Source organism: Pipistrellus kuhlii, unplaced genomic scaffold (assembly GCF_014108245.1).
Source record: "Pipistrellus kuhlii isolate mPipKuh1 unplaced genomic scaffold, mPipKuh1.p scaffold_m20_p_6, whole genome shotgun sequence".
In the NCBI taxonomy this organism is placed as follows: Eukaryota; Metazoa; Chordata; class Mammalia; order Chiroptera; family Vespertilionidae; genus Pipistrellus; species Pipistrellus kuhlii.
Window position 1 is genome coordinate 41209139 of NW_023425562.1, and position 21583 is coordinate 41230721.

The following is a 21583-nucleotide window of genomic DNA, read 5'->3' on the forward strand; positions in this document are numbered from 1 at the left end:
TACAGCAGAGAGAGAAGCATTAGAACCAAACTTAGAACCTGGGATATAAATCAGTACATGTGTGCCATGAAATACATAAAAATTTAAAATCGCTACCCTAAAGCATTTGTGCTTGGCGTGGCACCATTTCCTGGTGAATGCAGCAAAGCTTTGGAGCACCACTACACTTCTGCCCTGAGTGGTGGCAAATGACACTGCATGACACCACCTGTTTTGTGCCCTTTCATAAAAAAATATTTTCAAAATAATTTTGTAGACCCAAGTGTCTAATAGTTTGTGGTTTTTTTTTAATTCTCACTGGAGGATATTTTTTCCATTGATTTTTACAGAGAGGGAAAGAGAGAGGAAACATCCATGTGAGAAAAACACATCAATCGATTGCCTCCTGCAGGAGCCATTACCAGGGCCCAGGCAGGGGAGGAGTCTGCAGCTGCGTTATGTGCTCTAGTTGGAATCGAACCCGGGACTCTTTAGCCAGTGTTCTATCCAGTGAGCCAAACTGGGTAGGGCATCTAATTCTTAAGAAGAAAAAAATCAAGGTCCTTTATATGTAACTTGAATTTGAAAATATATACTTTTAAAATTACTTATGGGAAACACATTCTGCTGAGATTAAAAATGTAAGATTATTCCAGCTTTATGCCTCACAACCTGTAATTCAGTGTCACTGGGTCACTGGGACAAAAAAAAAAGGGGGGGGGAGCCTTGAATATATATTAATTAAATCCATCCGATCTTGATATATTTACATATCAAAAATGTATCTGGAGCTTTTTGTGTGAAACAGTGCAGCAGGCAAAGTGGGAGATTTAGAATAAAGGTAGAGACAATTAAATTCAATGATAGATCTATGCAATCTAATGCAGAGAGGAGCACATATAAAAATGATTCTAATTCAAAGGGTGCTGTCATGTATGTTATATAATGGATGCAAAAGCCTTACTATGGGAATAAAGGGGAAGGTGAGCCTATATCTAAGGAATGTTTGGTTAGAGGAAATAGTAGAAAATGTGGAGACTATCTGACAACAAGAAAAAATAGAGGTAAGTCATTATATAGAAAAACAAAAAACACAACATGAGCAAAAGCAAAAAAAAAAAAAAAAAAAAAAGACCAGATATGTTTGTGAACAGATGTGCAGAAATGTGTGTGTACTGAATATAAAAACAGAGGTAAGATCAGAACTTTAAATGGGTACTTACATATTTAAAAATTCTCTTTGCAGGCTAAAGAGTTTGTGCCTTATTTTAAGTTACTAGTAGGAGAGAAATTTGATCAGATTTTTTATTTAAACACATTTATTATATGAGAAAAAGAATAAATTATGTTTTATGAATAATAGTGATGGGGAATAATTTTATTAATCCAACTACACATTTTGAACAATTATTTATTCAATAGCAACTTTATGTCAGGGAGTGTTCTAACTCTAAAAATAGAGCAATAAACAAATCTAAAATATCCTCAGAGATCTCATATATTGGTGGAGCTAGATAGTCAATATAATAATGCTAAACAATTAACTGTACAATGGTAATTTATATAATAATAACTTAAAATAGCTTATATAATAATTTATATAATAATAACTTAAAATAACTTAAAATAACTTATAATATGTAATTTATATAATAATAACTTAAAATAGCTTATATAATAATTTATATAATAATAACTTAAAATAACTTAAAATAACTTATAATATGTAAGTATAACAAAAATAATAAAATAATCATAATAAAAAAGCTACATTAGAAAGTTATAAGCACAATGGTTAAAAGAATAATTTTTTTTAAATTGAGTTTTGGGATGGGGTGGGCAGATATAGGATATATAAGATAGAGTGATGCCAGAGACAAATCCATGCTTTGGCCTAAACAATTGGAAGGATGTAATTGTCAGGAACTAAAATTGGGAGGTCTATAGTTTGGGATACAAAGATCAGAAACTGGTTCCCATTTGTTTTTTTATATCTACTAAAAATCCAAGTTGAGATGTTGGGTAAGTAGATTAAGGTGTCTGGACTTCAAAGAAGAAGGACAAGCTGGAGATTTAAATATAGGGTTAATTAATCTAATAATGTCAATTAAAGCCATGGGACTAGAAGAGCTCACCAGGGGAGTGAACATAGACAGAAATGAAAGAAGGCTCAAGATTGGTGTCTACTGGTAGGTAAGTGCACTCCAAGATTAGCTAGGTCAGGGGGGTGAAGAACAGGCAGAGAGGTGAAGCAATGACTACCAAGTGAGAAGGAAAACCAGGTGAGCTGGTGTCCTGAGAGCATATTGAAGAAAATGCTTCCAGGAGAAAAGAGTGATCCAGTGTGTCAAATTCTGCTGAAGGTTGAGTAAGAAGACAACTGAGAATGAATCATGAAACTTAGCAAAATAGAGGATTCTGATGACTTGGACAAGAGCAATTTTAGAGAATAATGGGGATTCAGCATCATTAAAGTAGATTTTTTTAAAAGATTCAGTATGTATCATTTGCATGAGACAGTCCAAGTTTACATAGAACTTCAATAATTATTAATTGCATCTCCTGTTATTTAATTCCCACTAATATAATGATTACACAATGAATTAAGTCATCCTGTCTAATAAAAGAGAAACATGCAAATTGACAGTACCTCTGCTATACCCACAAGTCACGCCCACCAGCCAATCAGGAGCAAATATGCAAATTAACCCAACTAATATAGTAGTTAATTTGCATATCCTAACCTCTTCCCTCCCAGCAATGATCACACTGCTGTTCATATCCATGAGTTTTTTCTATTTTTGTTGTTATTGTTCAATCTTTCCACCACCACTTCCAAACCCAGCCCCACTCCAATAGATGTCTATGTATGAGACTGTCTCTATTTTGTTTGTTAGTTCATTTTGTTCATTATAGTCCACATATAGTCCAGTGAGCTTGTCTTTCTTGACTGGCTTATTTCACCTAGCATAATATTCTCCAGATTCATCCAAAAGGTAAGATTTCCTTCTTATTTTACAGCCGAATAGTATTTCATTGTGTAAATTTACCACGGCTTTTTTATTCACTCATTTACTGATGGGTACTTTGGCTGCTTTCAAATCATGGTTATTGTAAATACTGCTGCAATGAACATAAGGATGCGTATATTCTTTCAATTTAGTCTTTCACATCCCAGAAGTGAAATCACTGGGCTATAAGACAGTTCCATTTTTAATTTTTTGAGGTAGTTCCATACTGCTTTCCACAGTGGCTGTACCAATCTGCATTCCACAGGCAGTTTGTGAGGGTTTCCTTTCCTCCACATTTTTGACATCACTTCTTGTATTTATTGACAGTAGCCATTCTGACAGATGTGAAGCTAATATCTCATTATGGTTTTATGTTGCATCTTTCTGATGATTAGTGATGTTGAGCATTTTTCATGTAAAATAAGTTGATCACGTTACACATTTTAGCCAGTTACTATTCTACCTCCATAGAGAATTCGTCTATGTTTCATTAGGAGCCCAGCTCTGACTGATACCAGTGAGAGAAAAACCTTTAATTATATCCTTCAAGCCTGAGTGGTTCTAAAACCATAGCTCAAGAAGAATATATTCTTTCCTCCCACAAAGACTTGCTTAGGACTTCACAGAGACCAGTGATGCTTTTGTGTAACATGTTGTAATAGGCACATTTTTGGTTTATTTTTAAACAAAAGAGTCTTTGGCTCACTATACCCATATTTTCCCACTGTATTATTCACATGCTAATAAACAACTGGAATTTAGTCATCACAGTGTTTTCCTAAGGCAATTTAAAAACATTAAGGGTCTCCAGAAAAGACATGGCCAAAAAACATTATTAAGTCCTTTTTGCTTTAAGAATTGGAGGATCAGTTTTAAGAACTCCCAGAAAAAGAGGAGACACTTCTACATTCCTATTCAAGCTCCTTGAAGATCTAAATCTCATCACTGAGACTCCATCTGAGGACCCACCAGGTAGACTGAAGAATCAGCTGCTCTTTTAAACAGTATTCAATGTGTCAGGAAATGTATTGTTTTTCAATGCCAATTCCTCCCCCCCCCCCACCCCCGCCCTGCCTTATCTTGTATATCATGTGTGTTTGTTTTTTTAAATCTTACCAGCACAACCAACTGAAATGTACTTTAATATAAGTCTTTGACTAGAAAGGATCAAAAGGCAAAGAGTGTCCAAAAAACATTTCTTGGATGTATTTTTTATGTATTTTTGATATTTCTGAAGGCAGAAAAAAATAGTGATGGTAAAACAGACTACTTATTCTTCAGTCCTAATCTCTAATAGGCAGTCTTTTCCATTAAAACTCAAATAAGAAGTTAAAGATGGGATGCAGAGAGCATTGCAATAATTTGCAGGATCTTAATCTCCCTGTTGATGCCAGAAGATCTAATTAACCTATACTCAACAGGTGTTGGCTAACAGCATTTCTAGCTCGTTTTGAAACAATAAAAAACATCAAAGTGTAAATGGATTTTTAAGCTACCATTTTTAAAAATGTGAACAAATATACAATGTTATCACTAAAATGCAGTTTTAATAAAGCCACATAAAATCTACCTGTGTATTACTATGGCTTTTCAAACCTGGAAGCAAAGAGTCTGAACTTCGGCAATGTTAAAAAAAAAATAGCTCTTTATTTGTGCTCCATTAGGCCCAGTTGAAATGAACACATTAAACATACATATTTATTTATTCACCTTCTTGGTTTATTTTAGAGATGAATTCTATAATTCGTAAATGTTTCAGTAATGAATTAAATTTCTCAAATGAAAGGAAGTCCAAAAAAAAACCCCCTCCTTTCCCAATAAAAGAAAGTTATATATATATATATATATATATATATATATACACACACAATATATATATATGTGTGTGTGTGTATGTGTATATATATATATATATATATATATATATATATATATATGTAGAGAGAGAGAGAGAGAGAGAGAGAGAGAGCGAGAGCGAGAGCGAGAGCGAGAGCGAGAGAGAGAGAGAGAGAGAGAGAGAGAGAGAGGAGCTATCAGGGCAAAAAGCTAGAAATGTATCAAGAGACAGAAACTTCAACATTACATTTCTCAGAATCATTTTTCTCAAAAGCAATGTAGGCAATCTTGTTTTTGGTTTTCTATCTTTCTCATCCCTTGGTCTCCTTTGGGGAGTGGTTAATAAACTGGCAGAGGTAACCCAAACAGAGAAGTGCTAATTGTCCGTGAAAGAGCCATGTGTGGGCAAAGTCTGCCATGAGAGGTGAAAAGATTAATTCACAAGATAGCTAAATGTCCCCAAATAGTGAGGAATGTGCTTAATTGCATAATGAACCTGAAATGTTAGGACAACAATGAAAGGAGAAAGAATTCTGATAATCAAATTATTTGGGGACACTATCTTATTATAATTGCTAGTACTTACTCTGAGCCAGGCACTGTGTTAAAGACATTTCATGTGTTATTTCATTTGATTATCAGAACAGCACTGAAATTAGACACTATTAGAACCCTCATTTTATAGATCTAATTTTATATAGCTATAAGATTATAATCTAAAGGACAAAAATGGATGCAGACTCATGGATACAGAGAGAGAACTGGCGATTGCCAGAGGGGAGAGGGGTTGGGCCATTGGATGAAAGAGGTGAAGGGACTAAGAAGCACAAATTAGTGGTTACAAAATAGTCACAGGGAAATAAGAAAAGTATAGGCAATATAGTCAATAATATGGTGGTAAATATGTACAGTACCTGAAGAGGGTACTGGAAATATTAGGGGAACAATATGCAAAATATATGATTATCTAACCGCTAAGCTGAACACCCAAAATCAATGCATAATAAATATAAATAAAAAGATAGATAAATAGATAGATCAATAGACAAAAGAATTTTAAGTGAAGTAGCAGAATTAAGCTTTAAATTTGCACCAAAGTTAAACAGGTAAAGAAGAAGACTTTATTCAAGGCTCTTACAATAGAGGAGAGAGGTCAATGCTGAGCTCAAATTCAATTCTACTAAAACAGAAGGGCTGGAGGGTTATCCCAGGCCAATGTGTTTGCTAACTGGCTTTTCCCAAAGAGAAAGTAAACTTTTTTAATATCTTTATGACAAGAGTTCCTTTTACAACTTAAGAGCAAAAAACCCTCTGAAGTTAGGCTTATCAAAGGGATGGCTCTCAGGTCCTTACAAAATATATTTCTGAATTGAGAACTGGCAGGAGAAGGCTTTTAAACAGATTTATATCTCAAAGGGGGCAGAGAAAGAATTTACAATGGTAAGTTTTAGTCAGAAAGAAGTCTGTGTAAAGTTTAGTGCAGCTGAGAGGAATGTTAAGGCTACCCTAGGCAGTGATCTGAGTCAGATAACTTTGTCCCCAGTATCCTGTACCCCCTAAAATATATGAGAATCCATAGCAGGAGATAAAGCAATGAGCAAAGAAAAGATATTTTTAAATTCCCTATTTATTGTCTTGCTTCATTAAGTTTCAGTTTCTCCATTCCTAACCTGAGGTTTTCCTAGATCTGTAGATTGTAAGTCCCAAGTCTTGAGACCCCAGAGAGGGGCACGAGGAGCGGAAGGAAAAGGGGCTGCCCGCGGCTCCTGGGGAAGCTGGGTGATGGGCAGCTAACTCCACCGAGTCCAGGTTTTGCTTCAAAAAGGAAAGTTCTGTGTATCACTTTCACAAAATGAACTTCTGCTTAAGAAATGAAAACAGGGAAGAGGATTTTCTTACAAGATAAAGTGTGATAACCACTATCTAAATAATATTTTACATGTCTTCTAAGTAGAACCCACTTTAAGTCTCCAGACTACCTTAGATTTCAGAACACACAAAAATAAAAAATAAAAATAAAAAAATAAGAACAATTAGTACTTTCTTCTCCTTTATAGAAACTTCCCCACATGAGTGTATTATGGTCATACATAACCCATGAAGGCATGGGCCATTTCCAATCATATATGTAGTATGAAAGCAGTAGTGACATAATATCTACCTGTTCCCAATCTGTAAGTCGAAAAATGCATGTGCCCACATAGACCAGGGTGTGTCCACCATTAATCTAAAAATTAGGCACAGATCCATAGGAGATGCCTTCTGTCTACAGGGTGTTTTAAAGGCATGTTTTCCCACTACACTGAAAGCAACATTCTGCACAGTGGCACCAGCTGAGTGATGTGGAAACATTGTTTTGCCAGATCCTGATAAAATACATCTCTTATTTACATAATATACAGAAGGGTGGTGCAATTCATGAAGTCTTCAACTTTATTTATTGATTTTTTTACAGAGAGGAAGGGAGAGAGATAGAGAGCCAGAAACGTCGATGAGAGAGAAACATCAACCAGCTGCCAACGTACATGCCCTTGATCAGAATCAAACCCAGGACCTTTCAGTCCGCAGACCAACACTCTACCACTGAGCCAAACCGGTTTCAGCCGAAGTCTTCAACTTTAACTTATATTGCAAAGTTTTATTTGTTGTGACTTTTTTACAATATACAGGGTGGGGCAAAAGTAGGTTCATAGTTATTTGTATGGAAAATAATTAATAAATGATAATACAAGAATAAGCGCTGCATTTCGCATATTCACAACCATAAGCCAACTTTTGTCTCACCCTGTGTAACACAGGCGAGAAGAATTAATGTAGTTTCACTCAGCACCCCTTCTTTCTTTTAATGCTCCTCAAAACTAATACTCTGTGGGCCATGAGGATTGTACTAGGTATTTTTTCACAGCGTCCTAAAAGTCCCCCATATTTTAATCTTCTAATTGTCAGATTTGATTTGAAAATCTTTTCTCACAGGAAGCAATATTACAGTTGGGTAGAGCTCTCAAGGATGCCCATGTTGGAGCCTGCTGGGTTCAGAACACATTTCTTAAGGCAGCAAAAGAAATCCCTAGCTTTGTGACTTTTCCGTAGTCTGAAATGCTTCAGCGTGTGGGAAATGAAAGAGATGAAGTTACAGAAGGGCCAATTCAAGGGGAGGAGATAAGTTAACTCCAGGAGTTTGTAAAAATGCCGGGCTACTGGGAATGAGACATACTTTGGCGACTCTCCTGTTCCTGCCTTCATTCTCCCACGCTGTCTGTGGGGATACCAGCCAGCTGCCCTTTTCCTGGCCTACAACTATTGCTTGAGAAAGACATTCCGCTACCCCACTGTGGAGAGAATTTCATCTCTTTCCTCACCTGTAGCTAGTAACAACAGGAAACAGCTATAAAAAATGCCTTTTTAAAACCCTGTGTCTGTCTTTTGCTTTTACAATGAAGAGACTATTGTGCAGTCCACACCTCCTTTCCAGCAAGGAGGTTTGGATAATAATATAGTTGTATTAATTATGTTTGGATAATAATATAGTTGTATTAATTAATTGTGTGCTCAAGGTACTGTTGTAGAGGAAAAAACAAATAAAAGTGTCTGATTTATAACACTTGATGATTTCCATCCAGTCAACATTCCCACTTTTGATGATTTCATTGGTGTGATATCATGAACACAGAATGTGCTAGAAGCCCATACTAACAGCCCACCGGTTTTAACGATATGTAAGAGATGAAAATCCAAATTTCCTTATCTTCTGCAGTGCAATTCAGGACCATGGCCCTTCAAGAAAAAATAGTTCATGCATGGGAATTTTATCTTTGGATTTGAACCGCAACTTTAGAATCTGATAACAGAGGGAGCTCATGTTCAAACATGGGACATTTTTATGTTGTTGGCTTTTTACTCTAGAAACACCTTCACTACTTTGAAGCTATTGGCCATATGACTGGATATCATTTGGAAACAGAACAGTGAGTGAAATTTCAGTCTGAAGAAGAAGTGGCCTTGGAATTTATGTGTATTTAACCTGTGCTCCCCTGACCTGTTTCAGAGCCTTTTGTGAGCAAAATCTAGTCATTCGCCCATTATTTTAGGAAGATTGGTTTGGATGGACCCACCTCGTGAAAGGTAGAAGCAGAACTGTTTTGGCCCACCATCAATTTCCTATCCTGAGGGACAAAGTCACCTTCTGAAGACATCAGATCAAAGTTAAACCCAACAGTTTAGAGCCAAGACAACATATCCCTGGAGTGTTTTATCAGTGGGCACTCCCTATTAGAGCTACAACACAGTTCCCTTGCGGGCCTCCTCACTTCTCTCCAGGAAGAGGATGTGAATTATTTGATGGGGTGCTTGGCCAGCCCTTCTTCCTGACTGCAGAGAGGACCCACTTCTGCCTGCTGGCTGGGGGCCTGGTGAGTTTCCCTGAGCTGCGTTTGCTCTCTGCGTGTCCCTTTCTACTCAAAGGACACAGAGCTAGCTGTTTTCATTGCACTCCTAACACCTCTTCAACACAGCTTTTTTCTTCTTTCCCCCATAAGAAAGCTGATCCCCACCTTAGTACTGTCTCTCATGGTTCTGAACTGCAGTTGTGAAGAAAAGCTGTCATCGATACTCCGAATCTGAAGTTTTCACATCTTCATTTCCCTATGGGATTATGACTCTGCTGTTCACTCATTTAGTTTCAGAGGATTTGCGGGTGGGGGGTGGGGGTGGGGGGGGGAGGAAACATAATAGCTTGTATTTAATCTTCCATGTTTAACCTGCTAATCCTGTCAATAAGATTTAAATTCTTATGGAATAAGCACATTAAGCAAAACCAGGCATTGAGTAAGCATTGATGAGTAACAGCTAATTAAGTGGTAGCCGTGTACAGCGGTAGTTGTGCACTTTTTAAAGCTCACTCTATGAACTGCATGATTCAAATGGCAGTACGGAAATGACTTCATTGAAACCAGTTTAGGTGTTGCTGCCAAAGGTTCCTATTTCTAGACATAAGTCGGGAATCATTGCTTTTATCCAAATGCTCTGGGTGATTGCTGTGTAATGACCATTTTCACAGGAAAAAAGACCATTAAATGACAGGATAGTAAAAATAAAAAAGGGGAAATCCTTTCATGGCATATACATCCATCAATTCATTATGTTGCACACCTTTACTATCCTACAATTTTAATTGTTAATTCTATCTCAATAAGGATGAAAAGAAATTAGAAGAAACAAGATGTGGCCTGGAAGTGAATGATTAAATGTAAAGGCAGAGAGTAATTTTTGTGAGAATTCTGAACAACAAAATCAAAGTGCTAGCTCTGGAGACAGAGTGGCAGTGGGAGTATCCTCCCTCCCCTTCCAGCCCAGTGGTTCTCAAATGCTGGGACGCATCGGAATCACCGGAGCACACTTCTGAAACTCACATTGCTGGCCCAAACCATGCTGTCTGGGAGTCTGCATTCCTAACAAGTTTCCAGGTGGCGACATATGTGGTTAGGGAAGCGTGCTCTCAGAAACTTGCCTCCGATTCTGGCACACAAATCTTAGCTTTTGTTGGTCCGCAGACATGAGAATTGGGAACATATGGATTTAAAGGAGGAAGAAATAATGAAGATGACATTTCAGTTAGCAACCACTGGCCATGTAGCAGGGATGCGTTTCTTCCATGCACACCTTCATCAAACATGTTTCCAACGAATATAAATAACAAGCACATATCATTGTTATTATTGTGAATGCTTTTATACACCTTAAGTAATCTAATTCTCCAACAATACCCTGAGGGTAATAAATAAACTGTAATTACTCTCATTTTATAAATTGAAAAAACAAAACACTAAATCTAAATGAGTCTATGGTTTTCCAAGTTCACACAGATAAAAAGTTCCAGAGCAAACACATTACCCAGGTTTTCTCATTCCTAGTTCAGTGTCCTTTCTACAACTTTACTGTGGTTTGTAAATAAGGCAAACACCAGAAATTAGAGGGTGCTCACATGTGTAGCTCAGAGAGTACCAGTGTATAAAAGCAATGATCCCTTGTGGAAAAGCTGACATCAGGATGAGAGGAGGGAGAGAGCCACTCCTCTCAGACATATACTTTTAGGGGCTGTCAGAAAGCACAGTAATCAGAAAATAATAATCCTAGCTAATAAAAGGGTAATATGCAAATTAACTGTCACTCTGTCACAAAGATGTGGCACCCAGTCCCAGGGGGAGGAGGAGGGAGGGTCGGATGCGGAGAGCGGGCAGCATGAGCAACCTGGTGGAAAGCTTGTTTCATCGCCATAGCAACAAGCCAAGCGTTCCACCCTCGCTGTGTAGAGCCTCCCGAGCCCAGCTGAGGATGGACCTCTGGCCAGGCATGGAATGCTTGCATCTTTGCACTGGCAATGAGGCAAGCACTCCATGCTCAGCCACTAATAGGCCTCTGGGCCGTGGAGAGCCTCTGGGCAGCGGGTGCAGAGCAGCCAGGCCCCGCAGAGAGCTACTGGGGCACAGATTTGTGCACAAGGCTCCTAGTATCATATAACATTTAAACTCAAAATCAATGCAAAAATCAATGAGAAATTTTTTCATTGAAATGGGTCATTTGTTGGTTTTAACAACTAGAGTGATGATGCAATGGAAAGTCACTTGAGCTTGTGCTAGTGTTCCAGGGGAACACTTCAAATTAGCCCATGATCCCTGGAGCAGGCCAGCAGGGTTATTGCATCAATAATGGGGTACAAACAGATTGCACAAGCACTGTGGGTCTTTATGTAGGTGTGTCTGTTAATGGTAGGGGTCATTTGGCTTTAAAATATAGGAGGATTGATAAAAGTTTAGGAGGCATACACTTTTTCCTTTTACTTCATTCTACATGTCTTAGCAAGACAGTGCCCAAGTGGTTAATCCTCCTTCCCCCCACATCCTTTAATTCTCTGTTCTATCATTTTCTAATTTTCTTGTGTGTGTCATTAAAAGGTTAATTTAAAAATATATATTTCTATTGTTTATTTTTAATTACAGTTTACTCTCAGAATAATTTTGTTTTGGTTTCAGGTGTACAGCATAGTGTTTGGATAATCATACACTTTACAAAGGGTTCCCCTGATATTTCCAGTACCCACCTGGCCTCATACATAGTTGTGGCAGTATTATTGACTGTATTAAGAGGTTCATTCTTTCTCTTTTTAAATCTCCATCTGAGAATATGTTTTTTCCCCATGGATTTTTAGAGAATGGGGAAGGGAAAGGGAAAGACAAAGAGAAACATTGATGTGAGAAAAACACATAGATTGTTTGCATCCTGCACAAGCCCCTAACAGAGCCCAGGCCAGGGATGAGCCAGCAACTGAGGTACATGCCCTTGACTAGAATCAAATCTGAGACCCTTCAATGCTCTTTCCACTGAGCCAAACTGGCTAGGGCAAGGGGTTCGTTCTTGATAAAATAAGAAAGAACATTTGGAGTTTCCATTTAGATCTGAATAAGAAGAAAAAGGATGGAAAACTATCTCTAATGTGAAAGAAAGAGTTTGGTTACATATCCACTTTGATAATGTCAGTCTCAGGGTCAAGTAATGGCTTCAGCAGCTGATTTGACTCAGCTCAGCAGTGGCCATTTGGCCATTCAGGTTCACAGTTTCCGAAGCTAACTGAGGAAGGGAAGTGGCTACCGGGAGACATCTCAGGCACCAGGGGTGTGAGATATAAAACTGTTTTCACATATGCTAACTTGGCTCATAGAACTGATAACAGTCCTGCATTTCATGTCTGTAGATTTAAAATCTTTATTTCTGCAAGTAGCTTGTCTATTACTCACTGAGTTCACTTGTAGACATCGTCTATTTTAACATAAATGACTTTGACAGGAGAACCTGCAAGAGGTTTTTTTTTAATTCTCCGAGAACATCCCCACCCCCTTCTACTCTTCAGTTTTGTATATAATCAACGTAATTGCAACTGTCATTGCTAGTGTCACTTGAATGAGGAAAATAATTTTCTGGGGTGATTTTTAATAATGCGGATTCCAGCCTCCGCCCCTCGATATTAATTCTGCAGGCCTGGGATCAAGGCCAGTTATTTACATTTTTAAGAAGCACTCTGATGATTGTAATATAGATGGAGTCATGCTCCCTGGAGAGCAGGCTCTGCCTCGAAGATTGGCTTGTACACAATTTGTTGGGAAATGTACCTCGGGATGGGTTCCTGTGGTGAAGGGGTGAGAGGGTCCACAGAGGAGATGCTCATGGCCTCGGCCACCCTGGGAGGCTCTGGAGCTGTGATGGTTCTCCAGAGATGGCGGAATTGGAATAATCAAACAGCTTGGACCTTTTCCCCTCACCCTCACCAAGCAATCACTGCATACAGGCTGCTGTAGGGAAGGAGGCTGGATGCTGGACAAGGCTGGGAAGCTCTTAGAAAGGCAACTGAGAGTGAGTTGAGCAGATACAACATCCAGGCTACCACACTGCCTGGCCAGGTGTCAGGTGAGGCCACAGAGCAAGTGTCAGCCAGTGGCCTGTGGCCAGAGTCATGTGCTCACATCTAAGCCAAATAGTTTCAGAGCAGGCAGGTGATCCTTTCCCTATCTCTTCTGACCCACAAATAAGGAGACCACGTATTCCAAATAGTGCACTTACAGTATTGTGTGGTTGCCATGATCTTGAGTTCCCCAGTGCCCATGTAGAATCAATCCCCTGAGCTGACCTGCAATGGAAATGGAACATGAACTATAAGAATCTAAGTGGTTTTCAGCTACTGGGATTTCAGCACTGGTATGATCTAGACTAACCTTCCTAACAACAGCCAAAGTTCAGTTGCACAGTGAATTGCATGGGATCAGGATTATCTGGTGATATTTATAATTAGACTGAAACTATACCTAAAGGCTTTTACCAAGTTCAGAGTTGGAAGAAATAATATCTTGGGAAAGCAGATAACAATTCCCAGATTGCAAGGGGGATCTGTCACCTATCTTATCTGATTGGACAGCACTTTAATTGTGTGACCCCCCTCTGCCATTTACTATAAAAAAGATAAAGCATTCACCTCTATTATACTCAAGACATGGTAAAAAGAAACCATATCATTGTTTTGCCCTGTACAAAAGGTTAATACATTTTTAAAGCATAGAATTTTCCCTGGTGATAAAAGGGAAAGAGACTTTCCAACCGTTCGCTCAGAGAATTTTCTTTAGAAAATGTGTAGTAACTGTAAATTCTTTCTCCATCCCTTGAAGGTGCATGTAACCCTTTTCAGAAAGCTAAATAAGCCTCTTGCTTGTTTTATAGCCCAGGAATGCTTTTCCTTATGGACCTTGGAGCCATCTCTTTGAAATGTAAACATCAAGGAAGACATAGCCCCATTCTGCCTGTCTCTGTGGGGACTCAACTAGGCCCCTGGTTCCAAGTCCCAAGGACTTGCTTTCCATAGATATGGGAGACATTTCATTTTTCCTTTGGGTAAAAACAAGCAGGTAACACAGGTAGCAATTGCCAGGTGAACCTAGAATGAACTATGTGTACCTAGTGGTGCTGTCCATTTGTCATACTTGATGATAACGTCATTTATCTTGAGAATATGTTTGTAATGGGTTGTACCTGTCTGGCTATATAAAAGGATGAAATTACTTTCTGTATTTGCAATCTCTTTATCAGATTTCCTGTTGTGTGTATCACAGTCTAGTTTAATGGTTATTCGAAAATAAAATGGTTTAATTCTTTTTTACCTTTGTAGATGGGATTACTGGGTTGGAAGGTTTCTTTTTATTTGTTTTCCCCAACATCTATAATATAAATTGTTGTAGGAAATAAAAATGGCTCCTGATCAATTATACCAAAATGAATTAATCATCGTTTTGTACATCCTCCAACATTTAGCTAGCATAGCCAGCAACCCTGTAAATCAAGTGATCACATTTAATTACATAGAGCTTGACTGTGCGCCTGGACTGCCTTGAGAGAGTTCTCAGACTATCTGATTGGCTCTAATTTAAATAGTCAATGAGTACTTCAATGAGATGACCTGTCTAGTGATGACAGGTAATTAATATCAACCTACGTTACACTTTTTCAGATAAAGTATTTTGTGTTTGTGTTTCAAAGTATAGAAATCCAAGACTTTGATTATCCAGTCTGTACTGAGTCTATATTGTATGGGTAGTCATGCCAGATTGGGGGGGAGAAGGCAATTTTAGGATTATCTGTGAGCCTTTGCTTCACTTCCTTGAACAGTAAGGTGGCCCTCTATTCAGGTGTAAGTTTTCAAAAATAGGCAGAGGCTTATTTACCAGTCTGTTCTGATCATCTTCTATTCACCCCATCTGTGAAGGAGTGACCCCAAACTCTAAATAATATGAGATAGACAAACTTACAACATTTGACTTTGGACAGATGAGATTGGTAGTGGCTTATTCATCAGACAGCCTCACAGCCCAGAAAGAAGGGCACACCTACTATCCAGGGCCGGGGGGTTATACTTGGGAGCAAAATGAATCAGCACAGGCTGGGGAGTCAGGCTTTGTAATAAAAAGAGGTGGTAACCTTTGGTTCCCTCTGGAGGTTAAAATTGGTTGGTTTAAATAACCTTGTGAGCAAAACGGGGCGTGAAACCCATTTGGATGAAGACTGGGTGAGATGCGGGTGGTCCAGCTGCTGGGAAAGTAGCTGCCGAGTGGGGAGCAGATCAGGGGATAGTAGGGGACTCTTAGCTAAGCCTTTTGGGCTCTGTGAGGCTCAAAGTTGCCACAGCAGCACTTAAAATTAGATTTTACAATACACAGTCCTAAGTAGAGCATTTGGATTTGTCCTCAATAAGGAAATAAGTAATTTGAATAGCTGGCATATCTCAAAGAATGTAATTGAAATCATGGTTATGATACATACTGTTAATCTGGAATCTTTTTTTTAATTTTTGTTGCTTATCTTATCATATATATTAATTTAAACAGTAAAATAAGTAAGTGCACATATTCGGATATTTATACAGTATACCTATGCACATATATACCAAAATGAATACAATTTTTAAAAATATATTTTATTGATTTTGTTACAAGGAGAAGGATAGAGAGTTAGAAACATCAATGAGAGCGAAACATCCATCAGCTGCCTGATGAACACTCCCTACTGGGTATGTGCCTGCAACCAAGGTACATGCCCTTGACCGGAATTGAACCTGGGACTCAAAATGAATACAATTTTAAACACTCCTAGGAACATAGCAACATGACTTTAGTGCTATTTAATTCTAATTGGGAATTAAAACAAATAGTAGTAGTTACATAATTCTTGGTCAAATACTTTTGAAAAGTTATCTAGGTCAAGCAAATTATGATTTTTCTCTTGAGTATTTGCAAAATTTCAGTATTATTGCAAAATGATTACAATAAAAATATAGGGTGGGGCAAAAGTACATTTATAGTTATGACTTTATTAATAAATACAGTTTATTCTTGTATTATTACTTATTCATTATTGCATTATTTTCCATATGAATGACTGTAAAACCTACTTTTGCCCCACAATGAATAATGAAGAAAGCTAATCAGAGAGTTAATATGGGAGAAGCATGTTTCAAATTTAAATGGTTTTAAAGCCACACTCATGTTCATTATTATATATAAAAAAGGGGCTCATGTTCAAAACACTATTTTGGTTTTGATAACATTTTTAACTATAATAATTACTTTAAAAATCATTATGTTATGCCAAGAGAAACATTTGTTCAAATATAAAAATTATTGTAAAATGTGTGTATATACTTTTAAAAAATGTACAGTAATAGTGCAACTTAGACAATATAAATGTAAAAAGTTATTTGCATTAAAAAACATTAGCAACGTTTTATAGTGAGATAAGTAATTATATGTTGGGCTTCATGAAAGAAAATTTTGCTAAGATTCCACTAAGAAATATAAGAACAAATTGAATAATTTACCTTTTTGATAGAGATTTTCTTCTTTGTTCCAGTAGTCATGGGAGCACCTGTTCTATAATATACAAAATGTAAGCTGAATTAATCAAGCAGATGTCTATTTGGAAAGCAATATGTCAAATTTATAGCAAAATCCTAAACTCAATTAGAGGAAAAATTAAATTCCTTTTCCTGAAAACTAATAAAAAAAAAACAACCTAGTTGCATGATTTAAGAAAAAACAGAAGAGTGAATATGAAAGCATAAAAGGAAATTATGTCATATAAACAGAGTGCAGATCTTGGCCACAGCAGCCGAATTCCAGCCTGATGATATATTCATTTTGGCAAGTCGTAGCATGTTTTGGTTACATATGTTGGGTTCAGAATATCCTTGTGTATGCTATCAAGAACTAGAAAAGTTTTGGGAATGGAAATTAACTAAATTAAGAAATCCAGTGTAATTGGTATTTTATAAGAATAATACAAAGCTTAAACAAAATATAAGTAAATGTATTAATATGAATAACATGGTATAATACTACTCATTGTAGAAGGCCATAAATTTATGAATTACATATAAATAAGAATGAGGTAAAAAAAAAAAATCAAGTTGAATGTGGATAGTGCAGTAATATGCCCTGTATCACACAGTACTCCTTCTCTGATTGAGGTCATTTTATTTCGCATATATCCCAGCTTGTAAGGAGCCTGTGGGTGACAATGAAGAAAGACCTATTCCTGTGGTCTAATCATTGCTGACAATAAGTGGGTGAAAAAGATGCAGGCAGGAAAGTCTCAAGTCCTCAGAACTGTGAATTTTGGAAGTATTTTTCACCAAAGACAAAAAAAGAAAAGATAAGATAGTTGGATATTAGAATAGGAGGAAGAAAATATATTTCATTATGTACAGGAAGATTAAGAGATAGCATGTAATTAATCAAACTTTTAAAAAATTAAAGAAACTAACAAAGAAGTCTCTGATTAGAAGTCTAATTCATTGTAGTATAAAATTTCTCCTAACTCAATAACAGCATCAGCATCTATTTTTGGAAATCAAAACACAGGGTTCTAACATACATTTTTAATGGCGCACTTCCTCCCAGGATCCTCTGTAATTTGAAACAGAGCAAGGGAATTTCTATCTTCAATGGCAACTCACCTTTTTAAATACTTATCACCACAGTTGATTTGTTATAACAGACATTGCACAGACATGACATTTTAAAATGGTTTACTATGAGAGTATCAATTGCAAATCCAACTCTTATCTGGTGGTATTATTTGCCCAGATCTGCTACTTCTCTTGTACACACACACACACACACACACACACACACACACACGAAAGTGCGTGTATATATAATATAAAAGCATATGACTCCACAACTATACATATATATAATCCTATAAAATAAAGAGGTAATATGCAAAAGGTTGTTATGCTGTGACATGTAATGATCAAACAGCAGGAGGGCAGAGCGGTGAGCTATGAGCCCCAGAGAGCTATAGGAGGGCGGAGCAGTGAGCTACATTCAGCCGAGAGCTAGGAGTGGTTGTGGGCCCCACAGTCAGCTGAGGCAAGTGGCAGCGAGCTACTCACCACTAGTATGTATATATTCCAAATATATATACAGATGTCGTGTATATATATATATATCCCGAGTGAGCTTGCTGCAACCTCAGCTGTGGAGAGACCACGGGCTCTTACATTCTCCCATTGTTCTCACTTGGTAAATGAGCTCAAGCCTCTCGGGATTGTTTCTTAGACAACACCTTCGACTGAGATGCCACGGCCTAACTGTAACTTATTTTTACCAGGTAATGAGTCGGGAGGTTATTTTTCCCTTCCAGGCTGTAATTTTTAAAATCAAAGGGTATCGCTTTCATTTTATGTGCCCTGTGAGCAGCAAAGTACCAGGTACACACATTTAAATGGATAGTTAAAGGGAGGGGGAGAGAATGGAAGCAAAGACGCAGGACAGAAGGCTTCAGGTGATCTTTTGCTCTTGTCCCAGGAGCATGAGAGAAATGTTCAGTAGTCGCTGGACCGGGATAAAATCCAACCTTGAGGAAGAGTAACGATAGCTGGAACCTTTCCAATAATTCCAGAATTTTCTTCAGTCTCCCATGATGCAGAAGACATAGATCAGGGCCAATAAGTACCCCCATTGACTGAAAAAGAAACTAAGCTATTTAGGAAAAAAATGGTTCTGCCAGGATCCAGCCCAACATATACTTGCAGCTCCCTATTCCTCAAACTTCTCTTCCAACTCTCTATCCCCTTTGTTTACATTTATTTCCCTCCTCACCAGGACCTTAGATTCAGAGAAGTGATGGTGCAAATGAATAAAGCAAACTCCAAAGCAAATCCTCACTCAGTTCTCTAGTTCCAAATGAGGGAACCGTCCTCCTGGAGGAGTTAATATCTGCCTCGCTCAATGCTAATCACTTTTATTCCTACTTTAAAAATTCAAACTAAAAGCAAAAACAGAAATAGAAAGCAGGCATACAGGTTACAAACCAAGGCAAGAATGTGGTATGTGTGTAAGACACAGATTTGATTAAGTCATAATAAAATAGTGGACTGGACTCAGGAACATCAAATGTCACACTCGTGAGAGCCACCAGTGCGGGGTGGCCATTCTGTTAGCAGTGATTTCAGTCACACCGGAATGTGGTCTTGGACTTCAATCAGCTGTGGAAGCAAAGGGCTGAAGTAAGAGCTCTTAGGTCCTGTTCCACGTGATTTTCTTCCAGGACCAATGATCAGAAAAACTAGTAAACCTCTGGCCAGTGGCTCAGTTGGTTGGAGCATCATCCTCTCCTACACATCAAAAAGTTTTGGGGTCCTAACCAGTTTAGCTCAGTAGATAGAGCATTGGCCTGTGGACGGAAGGTCCCGGGTTCGATTCCAGTCAAGGGCATGTATCCTGGTTATGGGCATATTCCCAGTATGGGGTGTGCAGGAAGTAGCTGGTTGATGTTTCTCTCTCATCGATGTTTCTGGCTCTCTATCCCTCTCCCTTCCTCTCTGTAAAAATTCAATTAAAAAAAATTATGGGAATGGGTTCCATTTCCAATTGAGGAACATCCAAGGGGAAACTAATTGATGTTTGTTTCTCACATCCAATTTCTTTCTTTCTCTGTCTGTGTGTCTCTGCCTCTCCCTAAAAAAATCAAACAAACAACAACAAAAAACACCAAAAACAAAAACAAACAAACATAAACTCAGGTGAATTAAAAATAAAAAAAATGAAACCCAGTAGAGTGATAATGAAAATGTAGACTTTTTGGTTTTGTCTTTGTATAAAAACTGGTGCAAATTGGTTTTTTTTTTTTTTTTTTTATCAATTAAATTATTTGGTATACTGTGTAGTTACAAGGAGGTGTATTCACCTGCTTGATTAATCCAGTTTCTCACCAAACACTGACTGATTACATGCACAAGAAATTTGTTGCTTGGGATCCTAAGGAATAAAGCAGATATGTAAATGGCATTTTCTTCCAGCTCTCAGGCTATGATATATGAATGTAAGAAGTTACAATACACTTCTGAATAATGTATACAGGAATAGAGACTACTTATAATGCTAGATCTCTACACTAGAGAGAGTCAGGTTTGAGGCACAGGGGAATGCAAAGGAGGAGACTGTATTTTCAGTTTAGAAATGTAAATTAAAGTTCATGTTAAATGTGACATTTGAGCTAGAGAGAAGGAAGAGTTTGCATTACAGTTTAAGCAAAAGAAAAACAGATATCCCAGACAAAAAGGACAGCAGGAGTAAAAGCACACAGACGGAAATTTTACTTTCAATTCTAAATAGCTTAAAGTTCAGTAGGATCAGTGTCTGTGCTGTATAATTGAAAATAATGAGAAAACCATTTAAATGGGTTTTTGAGTTCAGAGTACAGCACACAAGAACAAATAATATATATGGGCATCATTCTATAAACAATGGGGAGACATTAAATATTTTTGAACAAGGAAATGGTATAATAAGTCATGCTCTTCAGGAAGTTAATCTGGCAGCCAGCTCTGGGAACGTAGACTTAGAATAGGAAAAGGTGGAGACAGAGCGGACAGTGGGAAGAAGGCTACTGTGCTCACCCCCTCAGCCTCCCCCACCGAATTTTGCAAGGAAGAAGGAGAATCTCTGGGAGATGAATGAGAGACATTGTGGATGTTAACCAGATGATATTTTACAAGTGAATGGAGGTGGGACTAAAAGAGAAAAATAGTCAAAATGATAATTAACTAACAATTAAATTGATGCCCAAAAGTACTTTTTTTTTTTTTAAGAAGTAACAAATTCTATCAAAAGAACTGTGATGTTCCTGAGAGATAAAAGTGATGTATTATGCCACTGTGAAGTTGATACAAGGGTCATATTTGATCTTTTAAAATTAATTGTTGCTTTTGAACAAGGATTTAAAAGCCTTAATTGCAGTGTTTTGTCATCTGACTTTATTTTTTATTAAATTTGTTGGGGTGACATTAGTTAATAGGGCTCATATAGGTTTCAAGTGTACATTTCTATGATACAGAATCTGTATATTGTATTGTGTGACCACCATCCACAGTCAAATAATCAAATCATCACTTAACTTTCCAAGGACATCTTTCTGCATAAATTTCCTTAAGACTGGATGGAATGGTATGAGGAAAAAAAGGTAGATTTCCCCTCTTCTTCATATAGAAGTTCTAAATCCCAAAAATGTACCCAAAGGTCTCCTTGATAGAGATACTGTTCAGTTCTCTCTATTTGTTTTCATGTTTGGGTCTGTCACCTCAATAGCTTAATAATAGGTGAAGATCCAGTCTGTGTATGAGTGAAAGTTAACCTTTGGGAAGCATGCAGAATACTATGGCT

At 37.6% G+C, this 21583-nt stretch overlaps 1 long non-coding RNA gene across 1 annotated transcript in view; it reads right to left on the reverse strand.

Moving 5' to 3' along the window:
- Positions 1 to 13325: 13325 nt before the first annotated feature.
- Positions 13326 to 21583, reverse strand: part of LOC123651548 — a 37698-nt gene continuing 29440 nt past the window's right edge. The window contains exons 3-4 of the long non-coding RNA XR_006740331.1: positions 16735 to 16786; positions 13326 to 13503 (exon numbers count right to left, since the gene is read on the reverse strand). This is a non-coding gene — a long non-coding RNA (uncharacterized LOC123651548). The remainder of the gene's footprint in view (positions 13504 to 16734; positions 16787 to 21583) is intronic.